The sequence below is a fragment of the Fistularia commersonii genome, chromosome 25, assembly GCF_037954325.1.
Source record: "Fistularia commersonii isolate RoL2024-O1a breed Wild chromosome 25, RoL_Fcom_v1.0, whole genome shotgun sequence".
Taxonomy (NCBI): Eukaryota; Metazoa; Chordata; class Actinopteri; order Syngnathiformes; family Fistulariidae; genus Fistularia; species Fistularia commersonii.
Genome location: NC_141308.1, coordinates 1,173,933 through 1,193,965, shown reverse-complemented (window position 1 = coordinate 1,193,965; position 20,033 = coordinate 1,173,933). Strand labels below are relative to the sequence as shown.

General features: G+C 40.0%; 1 protein-coding gene across 10 annotated transcripts in view; it reads left to right on the top strand.

Annotated features, from left to right (window-relative positions):
• The first annotated feature begins 997 nt into the window (after positions 1-997).
• adgrl2b.1 (adhesion G protein-coupled receptor L2b, tandem duplicate 1) overlaps positions 998-20,033 on the top strand; it is an 85,568-nt gene continuing 66,532 nt past the window's right edge. For 7 of the 10 annotated variants that reach the window (XM_086172327.1, XM_086172324.1, XM_086172326.1 and 4 more), the window contains exon 1: positions 998-1,513. The gene's annotated coding sequence lies outside the window, so the exon portion shown is untranslated. Of the gene's footprint in view, positions 1,514-5,361; positions 5,380-18,182; positions 18,257-20,033 lie in introns of those variants that run through there. The other 3 variants (XM_086172321.1, XM_086172322.1, XM_086172323.1) reach the window with 3 other exon arrangements.

Here is a 20,033-nt window from a genome sequence, read left to right as displayed (position 1 = left end):
AAGGGAATTAAAGAAAAACATCTTCACCGGCACAACACAACAAAGAAACACAGCAACTTCCTTTGATGACAACATTAGTGCTGCAAGTAATGAACGCGTCAAAATAGGCTTGTAATTGATTTTTTTTCATCCCAACTGTATCAATAAATTTATGAACGGATTAAAGAATGAAAAAGGAAAAAACACACACCATATCCATTGTATCTCATTTTCCCACCACTTTTCTTTGGCCCTAGAAACACTTGAATTGTGCCTTAGGATTCAGCCTTATATAGCATGGTGTCTTATATTGCAATATGCTGATATATATTTTGGAGTGATTACAAAATAAATGTTACATATTTTTATCTTGTTTTTCTATCACTGTTGTGGTGAGGCTGTAATATCAGTAAATTCCATCATGCTGCAGAACAAAAGCACCCCTAAGTCAAAGGATTAACAAAGAGTAGTCATGAGGATTGTGGTTATTACTAAGATTTTTTGATTTCCTTTTGTACACACACACACACACACACACACACACACACACACACACACACACACACACACACACACACACACACACACACACACACACACACACACACACAGTTTTCTTTGTTATGGGGAAAAACAACAATCCAAAATGTGTGATATTTGAACAAACGTTAAAGTGGAATTACTACACATTCATGTTGTGCTCAGTCCTTTTGTTAAAAATCCAAATAGTCAATAGCGGACTATTTGACTGAAAGATCGCAGCATTTATTTGTGGAAGTCGGGGGTAGTCGAGCATTTGTAAATAAACCATGAAACGTAAGCGCATGCTGGGAAAGATGCGTCCACGTTACCATGAACGTAGCTTTCCGTGAAGCGGCCTCTGACGTCAATCCGCTCCGGTTCCCGCCTGCGCTCCGCTCCGCTCCGGGTTTTGCGCGCCTCCCTGCCCGGCCAGCTGCTGCAGAGCAGGGGACCGCTGCGTTTCTCCTCCTCGCCTTGTTTGCCTCCCCCAGTCCGGCTTGGAGCTCCGACGGCACGGCGTGTGGATGAGAAGCGGAGAGTCTCCAACCCACCCACCCTCAGACTTGAAACATCAGCCGCGTGGGGCACGCAGACACAACCGCAATCGTGCGGGAGACCTTTTATTTCGTGACGAGGCTGGGACACATCCCGTCTCCTTCAAGTACCCCCCCTTTTTTTTTCCACTTTAATGCGGTCTGTCCCTCGCTTTCCCGTCGGAAGGAGCCTGGCGAGGTGAGGAGCAGTCATTACTTTGCAGCGACCCCCTCGCTATGGAGCTATTCGTCCGGATGTATTGGCTTGAAGAAGAACAGATACCTGCCACGGGAAACTCCACCATCTGTTCATTTTGAGGAAAGTGGAGCATGCAGCCGAGCCCAGATCGTCTTTGTGCAACCTTAGTTTCTAGGGGCCTCTTCTGAAAAAAAAAGAAGGAGAGAAGGTGGGCTCCTGGTGTTGCTCTGAAATTCAACCTCCACGCCGGGATCCATATTTTCTAGCACGGCGGACTGATGTGAGTAGTGTTTAAAGCAGACATTTGTGTGTATTTTATTTAATTTAATATATATATATATATATTGGGGTTGGGTGGGGGGTGCACATTGCTTGTGCTCAATCAATACATTTTATTTACACTCCCTGCAAGGGGATGGCGGTGTGTGTGTGTGTGTGTGAGTGTGGGGGGGATGTCAGGCCCGCGGTCTCATCCGGTAGTTTCAAACTCTCGGCGTGAGAGATCGATAACAAGCCACGGTATTAAGGTGTTATACCGATGCACCCGAAGCCTCAAGACTTTTAATGAATATAAAGTTGCGCGGCGACGGGGATCTTCCTCTCCGTGGAGCCCAGCCGACGGATGTGTAATTTAAATTAAAAAAAAAACACCAAGGGCTTTTTTACGACGAGTCTGCATGTGTGTGTGTGTGTACGGGAGGAGGGGGATTGCATGAATTTGGTGGAAAAAATTACATTAATTAAAAAAGAAAATGATAAAATAGTAAGAGAGGTATTGCGGTATGCTTGGTGGAAATATTAAATAACATATTTAGTAAGATAATCTGGTGACCTCACAACCATCTCCACTACGTCCAAGACACAGGAGCTAAGCAGCCAGACGTCAGTTACTGTTGCCATTTACTTCTCCATTTCGCGGCTATAAAATAAGATCATTTCACAGAGCATGTATAATTCAAAAACCTAAGTCAGCCATGTGAGATAATGGGACACACTCATACACAGTCGTGCACACACACATGGAAGCACAGTTTTTACAGGCTGGGGAACAATGTCTCCTTCTCACGTGAAGCTTCTAGAGATTTGAGGTGCAAGAAACCCTTCTGGAGAGCAGAAAGGCCCTGAAATATAAAGGTTAAACAACATCTACAGAAAATCTATACTGGCCATGGTGAGTCAGGACAGTTGTGCCTCTCGATATAAGCCATACTGAGAATCCGGGCAAACTGAGAGCTTATGCACCTCAACAACAGCTTTTTTTCAGGGACATAAATGTGATCGATTTTGAATTCTAGTTAGTGGGCAAACTTACTAACAAGGCTGCATGGTTAAATTGACAGTGGTGAAAAAAACATCTGCATGCACAGCGTGGCCATGTATTTCCCACCTGCCAAATCCTGTTATATTTGACATTGGGTTACAAGTATTTTTTTTTTTGACGTGCTCAGCCATTTTGGGAGATCATAAAAAAATGTCCAGTGAACTCGGATGATGTTAAAAACAACTGACATTCCCATCAGTGATTCAGAGGATGTCATTTCTTTACCTCGATTGCAAAGGGATGTTTTAGCGAGGAAGGTTTTGAAGATCCCGTACTTTAGGGTATTTGCTGAAATAAATGCTGGAACAATAGATGATAGGAATGCATGGAAGGAGGGTAGGCGACTATTCTGTTGGATTCTCACACAACTTACACACACACACACACACACACACACACACACACACACCGAACCCACATTCTTACCCATCACACATGCTGGTTTTGGCCATTTGTCTGTGTCGTCTTGGGAGGAAGTACCTTCGCATCTGATGTTGTGCAAATGGGTTCAATGAATGCTAGTGTGAATTCTAGCGAGTTTTTGTAACTTCCAATTTCCATATCAAAGTGTCTGCATTTCAATAGGGAGAACATGAGCTACCAGCCCCCTTCCTCAATGCAGTTTTGTCTTGATAGAGTGATAGAGTGAAGAGTGAGGACACTGACAGGATTTCAGGACACTGCAGTTGGGTGTGTGTGTGTGTAAGTGTTTGTGTTGGAAGCAGATTCAGTGTGGACCAAGAGAATTTGCTGCCCATAATCTAACACCAAAAGCTGTGTTTTTAGTGGAAATTTTGGACGTCTTTCAGAGATGCGGCTCTGTTTAAAAGATTTAGTCTGTTAAACATTTTTTTCCCGTTTCTCAGTGTGAGCGTAGCGCACCAGCAAAGGTCTGTGATTTATCTTCAAGGAGATAGAGAACCCACTGTGTCCGTGGAGAGAAATGCATGAATAAGTTGATAAAAATGTGTTTACCCGTTTGATGGGTAGTTTGACCACAGCAGTCTACATCTAAATACCCCAAAGGAATTTGTTTTCCACTGCTTCCCGCAATAAATAAATAAATGAGAGAAAATAAAAGTCCGCATTCACTAACAACATATAAAGACAGTATTTGGGCTTTGTGTTAGAGTACGAGTACCTAGCAGCGTCTGATTGTTATTCTGTCGCAGAGATAATATTTATCTCACATTGCGTGCAGCTGTTGTTTGTCAGTAAAAGAATGCAGCAAGACTTTATTTATTTTGATTGATTTTTTTCTCTTTTCATTCTGTGCGGCAATACATGGCTCGGTGCTCTCGGCAACTCGTAAATTCAAAGAAAAAAAATTCACTCGTATCATGCACCTGTGTTGAAAAAATGATTTGAATATTAATAGTGACAGAAAGCTTGGCATTTGAGATGCAATTACAATAAGTTGGGTAGTGTAAATGGTGCTAGGGGAGCAGCAGGGGTCTGTGGTCTCTTCCTGGTCATTCTGGCAAATAACAAGAGCCAACTGCTCCTCAACCTGCCAGGCAAGAGAGCTTGCTCCCGCCTTTGTTCACAATAAATAACCCCACAAAACTTGGAACGGGCGAGAGCTGAAGCTTTTTCAACCCCATAGAGCGGAAGAGAGAGAGATCTTCACCTGCCATCTCCACTCACGGTGGGTGGGTTTGACAGCTGGCTGCCTTGTCTGGTTCCTCAGAGGCACTCAGTGTGAAAATTTGGACAACGCATGTACAGAAAAAATCTTGTGCGTGTGTATGTGTGTGTGTGTGTGTGTGTGTGTGTGTGTGTAGTGGGGGGTGATAAATCATAATAGATGAGGCCATTTGGATTTTCATTGTGTTTGAGGAGAAATCAACGATCTTTGTGTCTGTGAGACACAATCAGTTTGTAATGTTAAGTGCATTTGATGAATGGGGTAATTCTTTTTTCTTGCCGTTCTGACTGGAGTGCATCATGTACTTCTCCTCCAGTAAGTGATTTCCTGTGTTTTCTACAGTGACTTTTGACAAACCTCGGCGAACATAGCATTGTTTGTGTGGGAGAGGATAAGCCTTGGGAGCTAGCAATAGAAAATAAACAAACCTAGCAAGTTGGCCGAGACCAGAAAATAGCATGAAGGTATGCTGCTTTTCCAAAATATTAAAAGGCTACGAAGGAGGAGGTAAATGCTTTCGGTCGTGGAGGATAAGGCATCCTTGGTCCTCCTAAGATGGTTCGCATCCTGAGTGAGTATTCCTGCAAAACGCTCCAGCCGAGGAGTCAGAAGGGCTTACAGCAAACCTGACATTTACCGGTGATGCTGTGAATAGCCTCACTTCTTCATTTTTTTTTACCCCACTATCAGTGGTGTAATGGAGATGTATGACTGTGCACTGTGGTTGTTGACATTTGGCCCGTTAGCCCGTGGAAGAAGAAAAACTCACTGTAGGATGAGATTTTAAGAAAGAAAGGGGCATTTTGTTGATTTAACAAAGTGCTGCTGGGTGAGTTTCTCATTTTACTGCAAATAGTCCATTGTAGCCATTTTGTGGCTTGCCCCAAAAATAAAGAGACAGATGAATGGAACAAACGATTATGTGATAGGGTAGTTAACATGATGGATGGATATATGGTCTTGCGCGTTTTGCTGAGAACATACATAGCAGAAAGGAAACTCTGCTATTCCACCACCTTCTGTGTTTAAAATGACAGTTAACTTTCCCCCACTGCTTTCAAATGGATGTTTAATGATCAACAGAGGCTTGGAGCTCAGATCGAGCAGTCACGCTGGCTCACTCATCGCATCGGACCCCAATGCAGTTCACCACTACCCCAGCAATGTTTTCAAAAAGGTACCACTCTTAAAGGGAGGTGTTTTGAGTGATGGATCATCAGAGATCCCTTCGGGGTGTGCGTTAACCCTTTTGTGTGTGTAGATTGCTCCCAGTTGGGGAGCCGTCGGCAGCATGTGATGGATGCGTCCTGGGTCTTTAGGCACCATATATCAGAATATTAGCACTGACCTGTGAGCTGTCTGGGTCACCCTTGGAGCTTCTTTTTCAACTCTCTGCGGTATTAGCATATTAGGACACTGTTTTGTCTCTTGGGAGCGGTAAGATAGTGTGCTTGATTTGGTCCTGTCATTCTATAGGTCACAGGAAGTGTACAAATGAAAGGCGAAAGGCATCGTGTTGGCATTTGGTTTGTCTGGCAGACCATCTGTCTTTACCTGAAGAAATATTTCTTCTTTACCTCAAATTCCTCAAGAGGTTCATATAATTATCTTAGAAATTGAAGTTCAGGGCATGCCTCACTGCAGACAAATGTCTTCCTGTTCCTCCTTCATAGAATTCATGAATCATATAAAAATGTAAATCACTCGGCTGATGTGGTGTAACATTGTTATTTCTCATCTAGCAGCAAATAGAAAGAAAATGGAACAGGTACACACACACACACACACACACACACTCACACACACACACAAACACACACTTACACCAATTCGCGTTTTATCTCCAAACGAGCAATCAGCATGGCCTTGGCAAATATCGATTTTGTATTCATGTATTAAATGATTTGCCATGTTCAGAAATCATTACATTAAATTGATCAATTACATTTTTCTTTTACCTACTTTTCAAGTGCAGCATTTTAGAAATCCTAAGATGAATAATGAATCAATGAATTGATCACATGTATGATCAATAACTGAGTGTAATTGATTGTGAGACAAAGATATACATCCTTGGAGAAAGATACCCATCGTCATTCTGATTTGAATTTATAGCAGTCCGGTGAATTTCTACCAGTACTTGAAAAACAAAAAGTCTGTTTTTATTATTTTGTTTGATTAATCCTAAAATACCTTTTCATATAGAATAGCTCTTGAACTTTCAATATAAATGTATCTCATGGTACTCGGGGGTATTTTAAAAAATTCTTTTCAATCTTTTTTTTCTAATTCTTTGCAATCTATTTTTTAACCTGTAGCTTCTAATAAGATCAAACTTAAATTACATCATATATATCATATAGTACATTATTGTTTAGAAACCTGTAAGTTGCAACTGTTTGGCCTCTTATAATGATAAAATCTTTATATTAATTGTAGTCATGCATCCCATTCCCTGTCTGCTCCTTTAATAACACCTTCCATAAAGCAGGGCAGGCTTGGGATATTTAATAGGAAATAAAATTCCAATGGGGATTCTAAGACATTGTTTTATGTTGGAAACACCGCTTGCAGCGGCATCAGCAGGGATTCAGAGGATTGGGATCACCTATTTGTCTGTCCGTCAGATCTCTACGGTCAGTCGATGGGTACCTGGCATCAGTCAGTGCCTTGTGATGAAGCCAGTGAGGTTTGGAGGTTAGAAGATATTTGTCAAAGCCCCAGAAAATTTGCTTGCCTTTGATTGACAGCTGTTTGCACATAAAATGAGAAGCTGCGGGAGTTGTACAGCAAAGATAATATATTACCTTGGATAGCAAGGAGGACTTTCACAGTGTGTCAGTGCAGTCGGCCATCTTGCTCTGACCGTGTCGACAAAACAGTCCCTCCTTGTTGCAACGAGGGAACGGCTTTCAAGGTCAGTTTTGGTGGGTTCCATGAGTTATATTTTTTAGATATTATTATACATTTCAACAAGTGTTGTCGTCGGGTAAAATGGTTGGCATTCAACATTAGTGGGATACTTCGATACAAAAAAATCGAATTCAAAATTCAGTAGAATTATTTTGTGTGGAGCATGCGATTTCCTCCATATCTTAAGTTGTGCACCACAATTGAGGGAGGCTCAATGGCTTAAGAGCTGTAGTGAAATGGAATCGTTTGCTGATCGGCTGTGCAAACCTCATCTTTGAGGAGTGTTTGAGGAGTTGTTATTGAAAGAATTGTGATTGCTAATCACTCCGCTGAGTTTTAATTAGTAGACTCAAAAGCATTCTGTCATTTATCAGCTTAGCATAGTAGTCAAGCATCAGATTTACTCAAGAGAACAAGTAATTGGTTGTCTTAGTTGTTGGGCGAAGAAAATGTTTTTTTTCTTCAATATTTGGGATTAATTAACATTTAAAGTTATGAAACATGAGATAACTATTTTGATTAATAGAATATTCACATAGTTACACTTCATGTGAGCTCATGCACTTTTAATATCATCTTCTGTGTCTGCATTTTTTTGGGTTGCCAATCTCTCATGAAATTCTATTCTAGTTTTAGGCCTCATGTCAATACAAAAATGAATCAACGCAAAGTTCATTTTAAAAATGTGCACCCTTTGCCTTTAAGAATCATGTTGTACCCCTGGTAACTGATTATGACAGTGTGAAAGTGCAAATTAATTTGTGTAGCACTTCTTTTTGCTACCATAACCAAATTATGATGAGGAGTTATAATTATCACAATACTGCTCTATTGGGAATATTGTCACTCTCATGTTGTGTTATTGATGTTTATAGAACACATATAAGGTGTTTATTTCGTTTCAGCATGGTATACAGACAGCGTGCTTGTAAATTATTTGCTTACTTTATTTTTGATATCTCTCTCTTTTGCCCAGCAAAGTAATTTAAATTCTATAAAAGTGATAGGAAAATGCAATCAGTCAAAGGTTAACCGGTCAAAAGAGAAAAACAGAGAAAAATTGACTCAAACATGAGAAACAAATTATTTGCAAATCGACAAGAAATTATTAAAAAAATTGTTTTCAATCACTTGGCCGTTAAAAGAAAATAGCTTTTAATAGCGTCTCAATTCAGCATTCAGGATTAAACTTCTCCCAATTATGCTGTGGATTTAAAATATCTTATGTGGGAGTTCTTAGTTTTAGTTCACAGCGCTAACTGTTGTTCGTCATCAATGATTATTTTTAGTTAATAATTATATTACATTTATTTACATTCATATTAATTGTTATCCAACTTTAAGTGATGATCAACACAAATCAGAGAAAACAGATTTGAGGAACAAACTTGCGAGAGCGTTAAGTTCCAACAGTTGAAGCCAGCATTGTATAACCAAACAATTATCCTTCATTAAGCTGTTTAAAACAAGGTGAAAAGAGACCTATGTTGTGAAAATAAGATCATTTTCATATAGTTATCTCAGAGAACACGGGTTTTAGAATTTGTCTTTTTCACTTTCTCTTTTCCCATGATGAGAAATAAAAGAACGTCTGTAGCAAAATTCAAGCTATTGTTATGGAGACAGTGCTATAGATTGAACAGGACTTATTTTCAATGGGTAGGTTTCTGCCCTGTGCTCCTAAGACCTTTGTTAGGACATTTTAATTACACCAGAGCTGGTTGTAATTGATCTAGGCTTAGAGGGATTTCACTGTCAATGAGAGTGAGCCTGGGCGTTAATGCAGCCAGGCAAAAACTACCAACCGCAATAGTTCTCTCCCTTTCACTCACTCACTCACTCACTCACTCACTCACTCACTCACTCACTCACTCACTCACTCACTCACTCACTCACTCACTCACTCACGGAATAATAGGGAATGTGTGTTTTGTTGAGAATGGCTTCATTCAGAAAGGCATCTGTGTTTTATGTGCAATTGTTGAATTTGAATCAGCCTCACAGGGTGGACCAGCTATCTTCCGCTCCCCTTATTTTAACCGATCTTTTGTCAACATTGTTGCCACCTGGAGTGTCCTCTTATGCCGCACTTCATGATTCTCTTGTCACTCACAATCTTTAAAATTTCATAAGGCTGTTAGATAATGCTTCTCGATGAGGGTGAATTATTGATGGTCTTGTTCGCATGAGTGGGACAGGGCAGGCTTTTAACTCTCTGAGCTTTTTGGTCTCTTACCCGGTAACGACGGGACACGGCACAAACACCCAAAGGAATGATGTACTGGAGAAGAAAAAAAAGTGAGTCAGGGGCCTGAAAATAAAATAAAAGAAGCATGCATCCTTTACACTACTTTTGTGCTATGCCCAGGCACAAGCAAAACTTGGCAACAGAGAAAAGCTTCTACATAAGCCTCCTCTGTTTTTAAAGAAGCGGTATGGTGGTTACGTGTTTGGTGCTGATGTTTGTTGATTACACACTGTGCTCCTGCTCTGCTTTTATTTGTAGCAACAAATGTGGGTTGGAATTTTCAAGGCAACTCTTGATTCAGTTCACATTCAGAGAGACTCAATTCATGTCAGTTAAAACAATTACCAGTAAATCTTCAGAAATTGGCTTGTTTTTTTAGTATTGAAAATGAACATGTTACATTGGCCACTGAGTGCTGTTGTAACAAGCACAGTGAATTGAATAAAACAGATATATAAATCCGATTTTAGTTTATAAATAACACAAGAGACTTAATATATCAATCTGTTGGGTGCTTTTTGGGTATAAAATTGCCCAACTGATACATAAATAGGACTTAGTTTGTCATTTTTAGACTTAGTATTTTGTTGTTTACCACTCCAGGAAATATTTGTGTAGAATTGCCTTCACAATCTTATACTGGGCCCTTCATTCAGCCTTTACATTCTCCCACAGAACCATTGCTAACCTAATTTAATACAAATAGGAACAAAAAATGTTCCTCTTGACTCTGTATGAGACACCTGGATAAACCCACGCAGCTACATTTCTTCAAAGAAAGAAACCCTGGCATTTGGCTTGATTTTTAGATAACCGTGACATCAGGCCTCAGAAGTAATGTTCACAATCAAATATTTGTTGCCCTTCAGGCACTGTATGGAAGGAACTAAATTTCAAGATGTCGTTTAGTGTTGTGTCACATTGTTTTGAATCCAACAGAAAAGTTTATGAGAAAAAAAAAGAAAAAAAGAGAATCCTTCTCTAAGAAATTATCCTTGAATAAGATGAAAATGTTAAAAGATACATATGCGATTCTGCATGCATTTATTCCGAGTGCTTATTCATGACACAAGTGTGTTCAACTGTGTATAAAAATGATGAATGATCATGACTCTGTGATACAAAAGTTTGTAATTGCAAACAATAGTGAGATGGTCTTTATCATGTCAGAACTCAGAAAGATGTCTACAATTTGATATAAGAAACCTGTGAGATGCAGGATAAAAACTACAGAAATATGATAATAAAAGAAAGCATTTTCTGAATGACAAATAATGCAAGAAAAACATCAAACAAAGAACTATAAAGTAAACATTAAAAAGGGATGTGAAGGCTTATTGTCTCCAGCAGGTGTATGAATCAAGAGGAGGCCCCTCCAAACAAGCTGGGAGCCTGACTAATACTATGCCACCCATATTTAAAAAGAGATTCACTGCATTCTGTGTTATTACATGAAAGATGGTTTAGATTTTCATTGAAAAACATCCTATAAATGTGTTTTTATTTTTATTTATTTATAAGAAGTAAAACCTAGATTATCTTCTTTATGCTGTATTGTGGATTGTTAAAATAGTATTAATTTGTTTAAAAAAACAGTTAAACAAATTGCTTGTAAAATATGTAAAAAAAAAAAAGGAACAGATTAAGATTAGTAAATTTTATTGATCCCCATTGCGGAAATTCCTTTGTCACAGCAGCCAAACAGTTATAATGTCAAAAAAAGGGAAAATAAATATGAATATAATTGTAGACAGCATACAACAACAACAACAACAACAACAACAACAATGGCAACATCAGGGATCATTATGGGCAACATCAAGGAACACTGAGGGTGAAAATTACGCAACCAAAACTAAACATCAATATGAGATGAGTGACAAAAATAAATAGCATTGAATAAAATACATAAACAATAATAGGAAGGATGTGTGCGGGCTAGAATAAACAAGGTATAAGAGAGACAGCAGAGTTAGGACATGACATGTGAATGGGTGAGGTAGTGAATAGGGAAGGGTAGTGAGATTGTGGCATTGTGATAGCAGCACAGGTGCACTCAGGCCGGTCAGTTGTGTGCCGTCCAGGCTGCTGTTGCACAGCCTGATGGCCGTGGGTACAAAGGAGCATCTGAAGTGTTTGGTTCTGCACCGGGGTGGGATGAGCCGTTGGCTGAAGGAGCTGCACATCAGCCACAGCTCGTCGTGCAGGGGGTGTGAAGGATTGTCAAGAATAGCTCCCAGTTTGTCCTTCACCCTCCCCACTGCCACAGATTGAAGGGGGTCCAGGTTCAGTCTCACCACCAGTCCTGGCACTGCCCCACCACCTCACTATAGAGAAGATTGGTGTGATGGCTACCATAGACTGGTAGAAGGTCTTGAGGAGCCCGCTGCAGATGCCAAACAACCTCAATCTCCTTAGGAAGAACATCCTGCTCTCACCCTTCCTGTAGAGTGCATCAGTGGTGTGTGACCAGTCCAGTTTGTTTTTAATGTGGACCCCAAGGTACTTGTAGGAGTCCAGTATCTCCACCTCCTCACACTGGATGGTGATCGGTGCCTGTCTCCTCCGATTCTTCCGGAAGTCCACAACCACCTCATTGGTCTTGGAGATGTTGAGGGAGGAGGTGGTTCTGGTTGCTCCACTCATCGAAACTCGCGATCAGACCTCTGTATGTCTCCTCGTTGTCATTGTTGTTACATCCAACGATGGAAGAGTCATGGGAGAACTTCTGGAGGTCGGAGGTGAAGAAGAACGGAGACGGAAAGAGTCAGGGAGAATCAGCAGCAACAAAAAAGCATTCATAAATAATCTGAAAATTGAGACAAAAACAAGTCTTTAATATACCTATTTGAATTATAAATTCCAATGTCATATAATTTGTACTCTGTGGCTTGCTTTGGAGCCACACACATATGAATAGGAGTTAAATTAAAAAGTTCCCTCTGACCTCCTCTGTACTTCTATCAACATTCCCAAAGCTAATATTGCATCTGTAGTACTCCTTGGCATACAAGGAGTAAAAAACACACTGCTGCACACAAATGCTCAGCTCTACTCTCTGTCTACTTCGCACTACTTATACCCATAACGCCATTGTATGGCTCATTGTTAACACAATTCTGCTCATCTGCCTTGTTCTTAGAGAGAATATTCTCCGGGCATCATTTCACCCTCCAAGATCATATAGAATGATAGGCACCGCCACCTCCTCTAGACATAATTCTATACCTCCACAGGCATGTCATTGAAACTGTCTGCCTTCGATGCCCTCCTCACCTCGCCTTTACTGATCTCTGCTGTTCTCACATTAATCAGCTCTTCAAAGTACTCTTTTCATCTCCCATTCCAGACTTCTGGCACCTTTCAATACGTTTCCCCCTCCATTCTGATTCACCATAACCCGCTACACACTGTGTCCATTTCTAGCCCTATTTCTCTTCAATCTGTATAAATCAGTCGCTCCCTTCTCACTGTCAGACCTAGCATACAAGTCAATCTTATATCCTTGTTTTGCCGTATTACCTCTACCTTCACATTACGCTGCATCTCCTTGTACTCCTGTCTGTTTTCTTCTCCTTGCCCCTACTTAGTTAACCTCTTGTTGGTAATACACTCCTGCACTTCCTCATTCCACCTCAAAGTCTCTTTATCTACTTCCCTTCTAAACGACAAACCAAGTACTCTCCTACCTGATCTCCTTCAGCTGACACCATCAATGTAAGATGTAATCCTCTTGTGCGCACCTACCTTTGCTCCAATAAGTATCCTTGTGTTCCTACCTCTTCTGGAAGAATGCATTCACCACAGCTATTTCTATCATTTTCACAGTGACTACTGTCATCTATCCCTCTGCATTCCTATCCTGGATACCAAACCTGCCCATCACTTCAGCACCTATATTGCCTGCACCAACATGCCCATTGAAGTCTGCACCAATTACCATTTTCTTACCTCTGGGAATATATCGCATCACCTCATCAAATTCACTCCTGAATTTCCCCTCTCTTCTAGCTTACATCCTACCTGTGGGCCATAACCGTTAGCACCTTTAATTTTCTAGCCTCAGACTTATCACTCTATCTGACAATCCTTCTACCCCCAGAACATTCCACAAATAAATCCTTCATACAAGGTTACTCCCACATCATTTCTCATCCCATCTATATCATGATAGAACAACTTAAAATCCTGCTCTTTAGCTTCTAGCCGTGCTACCCGTTCACCAGGTGTCCCGATATAGCCACCTTTTTCCTCTGCATTACATCAACCAACTCTAGCTTTTCCCATCATAGTCCCAAAATTTAAAGTCCCTACTCTCAGTTCTGTACTCCCACCCTTCATCTTCTGTCTCCTCCTACCAAATCACCTCCCTCCTCTCATTCTTCGACCTACAGTAGCACAATTTCTACTGGTAACTGGTACCACGCTGGCTGTCCTTGTTTACCCGGGCCTCAGCCTATCGAGTATGAAATCATAAGTTTGATTCGCATGATCAATTTGCAATTTGGTATCGGTTATATATGGGATGTCCTTCCTTGCACAGCCCCCTGCATACATGCGAGCCTGGCACTGGCTAAGGAACACCGTCTTGTGCCCTTTTAGGGCTGCATCTGAAAAGGTATATTTATGAATATTTCAAAAAAGGACTCCTGAAAATATTATTTTCAATATTTCCCAGCCCTGTTACAAAGAAACAATGATATCCCCATTGTCTGTCAAAGTAAGAGTATATTTAATTTAGTCCTCTGTCTATGGTGACCTGACATGGGATTCCACACAAAATCTGTGAAGTCTTAGCCAAGAATCTGGCTGCGGACTCATCAAACGTTATGCAGTCCAGTAGCTAACTCAAATTAGCTATAGAATGTATACTTTTAACTTCAATTATTTTAATAAGCTGACTACTTCTTGTGAATATTGAGATATACTTTTGTAAGCTGTTTGATTGAGACCCTGAGACCCTGTTTGATTGAGACCCTGAGACCCTGACATTCTCTGTGCTCAATAAAAGCGTTCCTTGCAGTTTCTTAAAAGCACGAACTAAGCTGACATAATTTAAACAGACATTTAAGACTCACTCTTAAATCTGGACTGGTTTACCTATTAAAAAGAATATGAAGTAGTTTAGAGCCAAACCAGGGTAGTAATTTTAGAATAATAGCTTGAGTGTTTTTATGAAAAGACACGGAGAGAATCAGAACTAATTAAATGTGAAGAAAATGGAATAATAAGTCTGACCATTTCTATTCCCCGTCGGAAATACCACTGATTGATTGCCCGTGTCTTGGTTTCAGGAAGAAACGACAGAGGTGGTTTACAAATTAAAACACACAATGTGTGTGCTTTTATTAAGCCCATGGCTCATTTGAACTAACTATAGCTACGTTGTAGAACCGCTAAGATGGATAAAATGTTATAACTTGATATTTCAAACAGAGTAATTGCCAACCCTCTTCAGATTGTTCTAAACATTCAATTTATTTCAATTTTTCATTTCAATGTTCATATTGCTTGGTTTGCTGTCACAGAAGACACATATTGTAATTGCAAAAAAACCAAACAGACAAAAAAGGTTAATGTTATTAATGTTTAATGTTACCGAGACAAAATCCATTTTACTCCGTAAAGGTAGAAGGAGTTTACTGGTGTTGAGCGTGGTATGTTAAAAAAATACATGGGGACAGAATGAGCCTGCAGCAAGGCAATCACAGCGCAAGCGTTTGGGTAAAAGGGACAGCTGGAATGGTGGATCGGCTCCCTGTACTAGATTATGCTGTGTTACATATCACACTTCCTATTATGGGATGCCAGAATGTAATCTAACATCACAAACTGGGGTTGGCGTCATGCCAGCATTGTTTGTTCATGTCTAAGCGTGAAGTGTGATTTGTGTGGATTTTTATGGTGGTTTCTGCCAATTATCTGTTTAAAAGTGGCTATGTTAGCAACTGCCTGAGTAATTTTGGCAAAGTGTTGATGAAGGTAAACATTTCCTGTAAAGAAGAAAATTTGAAATGTGTACTGTATGTTACAGTTAAAGTATGAAATATGCATATAATCTCTCACTAACTTTGAATACCAAAAGAGAAATTTAAATTCTAACTAATATTTAACACCAACACTCACTGCTTGATCGTGCTTGATAATATGTATGGCTGGAAGAAAAGGAGGAAAGGTTGCTGAAAAATAAAGCTCTAGTCAGATAGTTGCCTGAGATGTAGAAAAATGGGGCTGAATTGAAGCTCGCAGACTCTTTTAAAGGATAATAACAAAACGCAGTAAAAGTATTGCAGCATATTTTGAACACCTCTGCAAAGTCTACTGTTTTATGATGCCATTCAGAGATACTTACTGTATCAGGGTTAAAAACATGAAGTGCACCTGCTGTGATTTAAAACAGATAATACATTTTGTAGGTTTAACTGTGAAGAGACCCAGTAGATGTTTTGCTATCAATTGCTCATAGTAGTGGACCCGTAATAAACTGGCAGCCATCTCATGGGGCTTATCAAAACCAATGATTGTGCAACAAAGATGTGTAATTGTCAAGGTGTTTGAGGTGGTTTTACACGAGTACTGTAGCTGCACACCACAACCCTGTGGTTCCATAAATTAACTCAAATCCGGATGTTTCCAGAACTTGAAATAATTTCACATATTCAGAAATCTGCAGAGTGTTATGTTTTCACCTCTTTCAGCTTTCACACACTTCTTATGTGAAAATGACACACTTCAGAATATGCAATTGATCTAACCTGATACAGAATACTTTTTATTGTTAAAACACATTTTTGTGTTCAGCAACCGTGGCTCTCCTCACCACAGTCTCCTGTTTTTAATCCATTTGGTAGTTCTTTACTGTTGATTATCTTGAATGTTAGATTTATAGATATGTTTTCAGTCAATACACTCATTAATCTATTGGCTTATTGTTTCAGCTGAAGATCATATCATATTGCATGTCATACTAAGTTGCTGTCTGGCAGTAAATACAGTAAATACAGAGTTTTTATTGAAACCCAGAAATGGACTCCATAATTTGGGTTCTTCTGGACACTGATTTAACTGCTGTGGTCAAGACGAATGCGCCTGAGGATAAGAAAGTGATTTGTGTTTCCGAAGCTGCGACCTTTGTTAGTTAATTTCTCAAATTATCTGTTAATTTAGGTAAAGTACAAGAGCCGAGTGATAACTCAGTAAGTGTGCTTAAGAAAGCGTTTTTTGCACTCAATTACAGTGAATTGATGCCAGAGACTAGAAGCAGCACACAAGCTAACCATGAATGGGTCATATGAAACAGATTTGGGCAAAAATGCCCCCCTAGTGGAACAAAACTTTAACTTTTCAATGAATTCTTTCAAAGAAAGTGATGAAACCAGGAGAACAGATGTATGACTGTGTGTGGTGAGCCATGAAGTTGCCATTATAGCATAACAACACTGCATTAAATTGTTTCCAGCTGAGAGAGGACAAGTAACTTCATAAAGCTTCTGAAATCAATGTGAAAATGCGTTGAGCATGAAGTTAAAAACAGGATGTCAGGCAAGATGTGGTTGCATACTTTGACTGATTCGAATGTCTGGTAAATAGTTGATCTTCTAAAGAAAGAATCCTACAGAATCTATCCATTGGTGGCGTAAAGGGTGTAATGACAGGACTGGAGGGTGTTTTATAGACCTTTCTATGGCTCACTTGAGAGGGAACCATTTTTCTAAATGTCTAAATGACCAAGGGCAGACTTTTCATAGGGAAGTGGGAATGTGACAGCATGAAGCCACTTTGTCCACTTTCATTGTTTCAGTTTGATTTACTTAACAACCTTTTGTCAGTGAAACTATTGAAAAGAAAAGAGGTTTCGTGAAATTTATTTGTTTCACATTTTGTCTCTCAACCTGCACATAAGCAACCTCCCAACTCTTATTTGTGGAGGTTATTTATGTGGCAGAGCAGAACTCAGTCGCTGCACTGCAATGGCCGTGTAGTTGTTTTTTATTTCTTTAATTAAGTGGCCTGCTGTTATTTACAGGATACACTCTATCAAAAAGACGGCACCCGTCATATGTCGGACAGAAAAGTGCTCTGCTGAGTAAAGATCTGTTTCTCTGGATTGCATTTGACACTCAGTATCTTTCTGAACAAAAGAAATGCATTTTTTATAATGCCAACCAAGGTGTCCCTTTTGTATTTTTTTCATAGCCCCATTCAGTTGGATTAGTTTTATTGGGAGCAATGTCGGGAAATGTTAATGGAAATAAAAGTAGAAACTCATCGTGTCGTTGAAGTTTAATGTGTCTGCTGAATAAGTGTGTAAGGATTTTAGCAGTGAATCAAATAACTTCTGATAATACCTGAGCTGGTCCGAAGTGAGGCGAAAACCCACAGGTGTATAATCTGCCATTTCCTTTAGGGGGAACGTTTTGTTTTTACTCTCCTGGCTTCTGGCCTTGAAGTGAGATCACTCTGGTCCACATTCAACACTCCCTGGCTGTTTTGTTGTTAAAACATTTTGTAGATATTCATGGAAACTCAATTTGATTATTGCGATATTTTTGGTATAATGGCAGAAAATGAATGGAGTCTCATAATGATGGCAACTGATTACGCACATGTATCCCTAATGTTGTTCTATAACATCACAGATGTTCTCTGTTAACAGTCAGTTTATGTGACAACAAATAAACTGCACTGAATGGCTCTGTTATATTGTGTAAAGATTAGTACATTGTGTAATTTCCTCAAAAAGATGTGATTATCAGCACGTCATCTGGTGGAAACAAGGACTGAAAGTTGTTTTTTATGTTTGTGTTACAAATTTCAAGGTGCGGGAGATGCTGTCAAGCCAATCTCGATTTCTGTAGAAGAAAAGGGGGTTTAACATTGGAGCAAGCTGGAGGTGAGCAGTGTGTGGGGGTGTGTGTTCCAGAAGCAGTGGTTCAAGAGCATGCGAGAGAGTGCTAGAATTATGTTTGGAGGAGGAAAGAAGTGAGGCTTTCAGCAAATTTATGAAGGGACTGACTGAAAGGAGAATCTCTTCGATGTCGGTGTTGAGACGCTCATTGCTGACCTTCCTGCTTAACCAACTGCTCTGAGGTCAGCCTATTCATTTCAATGCCAAGCAGAAACGGCTACTGAGTCCAGAATGGCTGGTAGCCAAACACTGAAAGAAACTGTCACCCCCCATTTCTTAGTTTTACTTAGGTTTTTCCAAATACATTTGGTTTTATTAAGTGCCAGAAATTCTAACACAAAATGTTCAAGTACAGAATCTGAATATGGGTGTGTTACCATGAAGGGTCAATGCTTCGGGGAATTGGTCTGATTATTTTAATGCTGACAATAACAAGTATTGTTCACCATCTTGTTTGACGGATATGTTTATTCATTTATTTTTTCACGATGATAGTGTTGGTAAAATTAGAAATGTTAATTTTTATCCATATACTATCACATATGGTAGAATGAGAATAAACAGTATGTGAAGGGTCAATTTATAATACTTTGTTAAGATTTAGTGCGTCTAAAATCTGTTTTTCTGTATTACTGAATAATAGCAGCATGATGAAGATAAATGCTGCCTCGGGGGGGCACGGCCAGTGTCTCTCTGAACCGGTGCCAAGTCCAGACAAATGCAGAGGATTGCGTCAGTAAGGGCATCCGGCATAAAACTGGTGAATCAAACCTAAGAATTTCATATCGGATCGATTGAGGCCTAAGTTAACAGCAACCTCCATTGGTGCCGATAACCTAGAAGGTTCCAGTGAATATTGGGCTACTGGGGGTCGAAGAAGGAGAGGAGGAAGACGTGTTCGGAGAAAAGGAAAGGCAAGAGTCTGGGACTGAGAGTAGGGACTTTGAACTATGACAGTAAAAGGTAGAGTTGGTTGACATGATGCAGAGAAGGAAGGTGGATATATTATGATATGAGTAGGAGTTATCTTGAAGGAGTTTGTTGGGAATGTTCTGAAGGTGATTAGAATGTCAGATAGAGTTATGAGTCTGAAACTCCAAATTGAAGGTGTGATGCTCAATGTTGGTACTCGCTATGCCCCAAATGTGGGATTTTGAGGAGAAGTTCTGGAATGACTTAGATGAAGCGATGCAGAATATCCCCAGAGATGAGAGAGCGATAATTGGTGCAGACTTCAGGGGGCATATTGGTGCAGGCAATAGAGGGGATGAAGAAGTGATGGCCAGATTTGGTATCCAAGATTGGAACACAGAAGGACAGATGGTGGTAGACTTTGCAAAAGGATGGAAATGGCTGCAGTGAATACCTTTTTCCAGAAATGACAGAAACATAGGGTAACTTACAAGAGCAGAGGTAGGAACATGCAAGGAGACAACATCTTGTATAAACAAGGTAATCTGAAGGAGATCAGTGATTGCATGGTAGTTGTAGGTGAGTGTAGCCACACAGCATAGGATGGTGGTATGTAGGATAACTCTGGTGACAAGGAAGATCAAGAGGACAGAGGCAGCGCAGAGGGCAAAGTGTCACAAGCAGAAAATAGAGGAGTGTTGTATGGTTTTCAGGGAGGAGTTGAGAAAGACTCAGTGAGATCTTCCAGATGACAGGCCAACTACAGCTAAGCTGATCAGGGAGACAGGTTGGAGAACACTTGGTATATCCTCTGGAAGGAAAGGAAGAAAGGGAAGGCACAGGGGAATGT